The sequence below is a fragment of the Vulpes vulpes genome, chromosome 13 (genome assembly GCF_048418805.1).
Source record: "Vulpes vulpes isolate BD-2025 chromosome 13, VulVul3, whole genome shotgun sequence".
In the NCBI taxonomy this organism is placed as follows: domain Eukaryota; kingdom Metazoa; phylum Chordata; class Mammalia; order Carnivora; family Canidae; genus Vulpes; species Vulpes vulpes.
The window spans coordinates 120,183,195-120,189,297 of NC_132792.1; positions in this window are offsets into that span (position 1 = coordinate 120,183,195).

A 6,103-nucleotide genomic window follows, 5' to 3' on the forward strand; every position below is an offset into this window, starting at 1 on the left:
CAGAGACCTGTGTGTTCTCAAGTTAACTTGAGCACAACTCAGAGGAGGGGAACCTATGGAATGAAAAGTCGACACAGAGAAGAGTTGCCAGCAGAAAGGCTTCCAGAAGGCGAGAGACACAAAGACAAATGAAGCCCCATCTCACACAAGCGGTGCCAAATCCACCTTTGTCCCACCCTAGCCTTCACCCCAATCCAGTACGCACCCTTCGTTCAAACCTCTTGTTGGACTGAGGGCACGCAGCTCTGACACTTGAGGTTAGGAGTTTAGCCTCACGCCAAAACCTTCCAGCTCCCCGAAGGTGCCAGCACAGAACAGCAGGCCAGAGGCCATCTGCTCCCTGAGGCTCAGTGGGGAGAGCTGTCGGGCGGGAGGCTCTGCAGGAGACCGCGCAGGGTGGCCGGCCAGGCATTGTGTAACGGGGGTGCACAAAGGAGGTGGGGGCCACGTGCAGAAGAGTTGTTATGGGAGAGTAATCTATGGCAAGTGGCAGAGGCTAGACAGTGGCAGGCAGGCATCATGGACGGGGAGGGCAGAAAAACTTGGTGAAAGGGGACTCCTTGCAGAAATCTAAGATGTATTGTTCTGACAGCTCATTGGCTCAAATGAGCCTGTTCTCATTCAGGTCAGTCTGGAATTCACAGCACAGCCCTGGCCCAGAGAAAGTTCACTTGGCCCTCGGGGCTGGGCCTCTTCTGTGTGTGCAGGTACAGGGATGGTTACATGGCAGCTCGGCAGGGGGAGGAGATTCAGCTCCACTTCCCGGCCAAGAGCTGGCACAAGAGCAGGTGCTTTTCCAGGGTGTGACATGTGACCTGTGGGCATGCACATAGTCCCTGGGGTCTGCAGAAGCAGCAATTCTGGAATGAGATAAACCCCAAACCATGTTCTTTCAGGATATGATGAAGGAAAAAAAAAAAAAACACAAATGCAGGTATAGAAGTTAGCTTGGATTTTAAGTCTGTACCAGGCCTCGAAACAAAATGTGGTGTCTTATTAAATCGTCCCAACAACCCTGTGAAAGGGGTACTGTTGTAGCCTGGGCTCGCAGATGCAGAGGCGAGCCTGCTTGCAGGGCCAGGTATGAGGTCTCCGGGTTTTCCTGATGTGGGGTCCACAGGCAGCATTGCTACATGCCTCATGCGGGCAGTCCTCTGAGTTCAGACAAGTGTATAAACTCGCACAAGTACCACCAGATTGAGCTACACCATCTTCCCTGCATCTGACAACCACTGATCTACTTTCCTGATTCTCATGGGTTCCTGGTGCCAAAGAAACGAAATCAGACATCACGAACCTGAGGTGTCTTGTGTCTGCAAACTTCTCAGATGATACCACTGAGAAGTATTCGCGGGACCGCATCGGTGATGGGTCCTCCTCACTGCTGAGCAGCATCCACTGTTTGTCTACACCTTCCCCTCCTGATAGGCATGTGGGTTGTTCCCTGGCCTGGCTCTTAGGGATAAGCCTGCTATTAACGTTCATGGACTCAAGTCCCTTTCTGAACATTTGTTCTCGTTTGTCTTTGGTAAGTATCTAGATCAGGGTCCCTGGACCCCGAGATTGTGACCTGAGCCGAAGGCAGATGTTTCACCAATAGAACCCCCAAGGTGCCTCGAGTCGTTTCTATCTCTTACTGGTGTCTTTCAAAGAGCAGAAATTCTAATTCGATGAAGTTCCGTGTAGCTTTTTTTTTTTTTTTCTTGCTTTGCGCTTTTGGTGTCATAAGAAATCTTGCTTAACCCAAAATTTCAAAGATTTTTTTCCCATATTCTTATGGAAATTTTATAATTGTAACTTTTGGGTTTAAGTCCAAAATCTATGAAATAAGGTCATAGCTCTTTTTTCCCTGGATGGATATCCAGTTTGTTCCAGTGAACTAGGTTATCCTTCTCCCATGTAATCATCTTGGCTGCTTTGTCCACCATCAATTAGCCATGTACCTGTGGGTTTACTTTTGGGCAGTCCACACTGTCCCGTTGGCTTCCAGGTGTCACGGCACCTGTGCCCCTCGTGACCTCCTCCCTGCAGTACCCTGCCTGCCCCAGCCACCACTCAAGCCGCACAATAGCCTCCCCAGCTCAAAGAAGCACCCACGCTCATTCATTTGGGCCCTGCCTGATAACAGCAAGTCCAGAACTTGTCCCCAGAAAGGGTAAACGGGGCTGATCCAACGAGATGTGTATCTCAGGGACAGTCCTGTACTGTGTGTTGTGAAGACGTCTAAAACATAGAATGTGCGAGGACTGGAAGCAGCTTATCTGGTTCCCTATTGGACACAATGCACAGGTGTCCACTAACTAGCTGACCTCACACAGGAAGTTCCAGGAGACCATGAGAGTGCCATACACCACAAAGTCCTGAGGCAGGACCCAGACATGTCCTGTGGGTCTGAACAAGGGACCAGTATCACCTTGGACTTGGGGCTGACAGGTTTGCTGAACCACATGGCTGCCTGGCTGCTCGGGGTGCCACACCTGACCCAGGGCTGAGCCTCACAGCTGCACTCAGAAGCGGCAGACTCATTGACACTGTTACCTCTGAGGTGTGCATGTGACTCAGAGAGCAGGACATTGGGGAGATGTGCTGAACTGAACCACGGAACCAGGCTAGCAGGCGGGCCTGCGTACCTGACACTGGCTGGACCTCGGGGTGGGGAGAGATGTTTGCCGATCCTGCCTGCCACCATCAGGTAAATGACTCCCTCTGGGTCATGCTAGCAGCCTAAGCCACAAATCTAACATCAGTCTGACAATAAGCTTTTTTAGATACCTATTGGGGTGGCTGGGGGGCTCAGTGGGTTAAGCATCTTCCTTCAACTCAGGTCATGATCTAAGGATCCTGGGATTGAGCCCGGCATCAGGCTCCCTGCTCAGCGGGGAGTCTGCTTCTCCCTCTGCCCCTCTACTCTGCTCATTCTCTCTCTCTCTCTCTCTATCTATCTATCTCTCTCTCTCTCTCTCTCTCAAATATTTTTTAAAATAAAAATAAATTTTAAAAAAAAGATGCAAGGCATAATGAATAGAATGAATTTTCAACAAGCCTGTGTTCACCTGCCAAAGTCTGCCCAGAAAATAAACCTTCATTGGTCAGTCTCTAAAAAGTAGCATAGCAGATGGACTTGGTGTCACAGAACTGCAGGGGAAGCCACCTCAGCCACTAACTAGTTGTGTGGCATTCGACCATTAATTTAAATCTCTGGAAGCCTCAGTGTCCTCATCTGTAAATGGCCAGCCAGCCACACCTGGCTCTCAGGTACTGTACTGGTAACAACAACAAGTACTGACCTAATCCAGGGCCCTATGGGGCACCACGCAGAGACCTGGCAGCTGAGAGGCCCCTCGGCTGTGCAGGACCTGGTGGCTGATGCGATGGCCCCAGGGGGTAGCAGACTTATGATAACATCATGGCCTGGGGTCCCCAGGCTGAGGATCCCAGGGAAATACTTAATACTATCATAGAAACACTTTCCAAATGGTCCCAGATCCTACAAATGGGCTCAGTTGGATTATAAGGAATGGAATTTGCAATTAAGTTCTAACTTAAAATGTTTGTGAAAACAAACTTCCTTTGGATTAAAAACAAATTTTTGTGTAATTGTGAACTCTGTAAAGGAGTTAGATGTAAATTTTTATTTTTATTTTTTTATTTATTTGAGAGAGAGAGACAGAGAGAGAGAGAGAGAGAATACAAGCAGGGGGAGCAGCAGGTAGAGGGAGAAGCAGATCTCCATCCCAGGGCTCCATCCCAGGACCCTGAGATCATGACCTGAGCTGAAGGCAGACACTTCACCGGCTAAGCCACCCAGGGGCTCCCGGAATTAGATTTATATTTTAACATTATTGTTTTTGCAAGTCTGAATAAAGTTTTTACCATACGTCAAAGTGCTTTCCTGGTGAGCGTTGCTCATAATAATCCCGCGAACAAGATTTGTCCCATATACAACTTACGGGTGAAACCACACACCCCTCTTCTAAATGTCTGATTTTTTTTTTTCCAAAAAAGTTTTTTTTTTGTTTTTGTTTTTTTTAATGTGAAACAGCTTTAAAAAACAAAAAGTCCTAAGCCCAACCAAACTGTCACTTGAGAATAAGTTACTGGTCCTCTTCCCGGAAGCGGCCAGACATGATCTCTGAAAATGGTTCACCATCCAATGGATCCATAAATTCCCACAAAATCATGCAAATCAGGAGGTTCAAACCTTCGTGTGCACTTTCATGACACTTGTAAGACCGCCAGGCCGTCAGGATATGCATGTCCGAAGCACTACTGAGTCTCTGACAGATGTCACTGGTGGGCAACAAAGGCAGCACCACCATTGCTGCGATGCTGGAGGGGCAAGGAGTGCCTGGCAACCGCTCCCTCCCTCTTCTATAGAACTTCATTTATTTATTTCTGTACCATTCCTTTCACGTTCTGTCCTTGATGTGTTTTTCTGTATTTCAATATGGTACAATTCCAAAAGACATTCTGGCACCAAAGTAACTCAGAGACTTTGGGAACAAATTGAAAGAAGCCAAGGGGCAGGTGAACAGTGCCAGTGGCCTGAGTCTCCGGGAGCAGGAAGGGGGAGGACATCACAGCAACACCAGGGCAGCCCAGGGAATTTGTTACCATGTCATTATGAGGCTCTGAGGAAGGACAGCGCACTCTGGAAGTCCCACCTCAGTGACTCCAGGACTCTCACCCTTACATGATGTCATCCCCTCTGAGTGTGGGTGGGATGATCCACGTGATGGTTTTACCTTTTCTGGCACAGGGGAGCTCCTCCACGTAGGCCAGGATGAAGCACCGAGTCTCCTGCAGGAAGGCAGAGACTTGAACTGGGGCGGTTTCACCTGAGGGGGTCCTCCTGCTTCGGAGATGGGGGGCCACATGCAAGGGCCTGAGAGCAGCCTCCAGGAGCTGAGCGCCACCCCAAAAAAGACAAGGGGCCTCCTTTCCATGACAGCAAGGAGATGAAGTTGGTGGGGAACCCAGATGAGCTGCAGAGCAGGGTGACCCCAGAGCCTCTGGGGAAAGTCCCCCAGTGGCCCCCTTGGTCTCCCGCCTGCTCAGCCGCATCGCCCGCAGTGCTGTAGGGCCACACCGTTGAGTATACGCAGAGATGCAGAGCTGACACGGGTGACAGGTGTCCCTGAGGGACAGGTAGGCCTCTAGATGCTGAGAAGAAGACAGGCAAGAGCAAGACCGCATGTGGGGGTGGGAAGGTCTGGGTGTCCGGGGGTGCTGGTGGTGCTGGCCTGGGGCCAGGCTCCCTGCAAGGAGTCTGAGGTCAACTGGAGAGATCTGGGGAGCCATCCCGAGCAGCTAATCTCTTCTCAGGGACATCATGAAGCCTTGCGAGCCAGGAGTTCCTTTGAAGGCTACTCCGACAGTACACGCGGGGCAGGTTGGAGGCAGACACAGAGGCAGGAAGAATATCAGCAACTTGTCACCACTGTCCAGGGGCAGGCAGGGGTCTTTCAGGGCCCACTAGGCTCCCGGCAAGTGCAGGTCCCCTCAGTGACAGGGGACAGAAGCACTGAAGAAACATCTGTTTTCTAGAGGCATCTAGATGCTTTCTGAAAGGGGCCGGGCGGGGGGAGTAATGCCGGTACTGCTCAAAGCAGTGTGGACTCTTGGTAATGCTCTTCCTCCTTCCCCATCTCTCTGCTTCTTCCCTGCACCCAGGTCCTCAGATCAAGCTCTGCTGTGGGGAAAACCCACATGCATACGTTCAGGCAAGAGCATCCAACCCAGCTGGCACTGCAGACGAGAAGGGGGCACAGAAACGGTGGGCCACGGGCAGCACCTTTGGGAGTGCACCAGGTTTAAACCCAAGGGTCATGGTAGGAAAAGGCAAGCGGGGGGTGGAAACGTATGATGTGTGGCCTTGAACCAACATTTACACCAATATCAAGAACATACATCATCAGTAATCTCGTATTCTACGTCCCCTACCCCACTGTCCTTTGTCATAAAACACTAAGTCAAAAATGCCCATCGTTATCGGCGGCAGTGGCAGGGGGTTGGGGGGCAGACAAAAGTCCCAGAGGCTACCAGCAGCTCTGGGCACATGGGCCCTACTGGTTTTTTGCCTGTGGTGGTCACATCGCCTCCC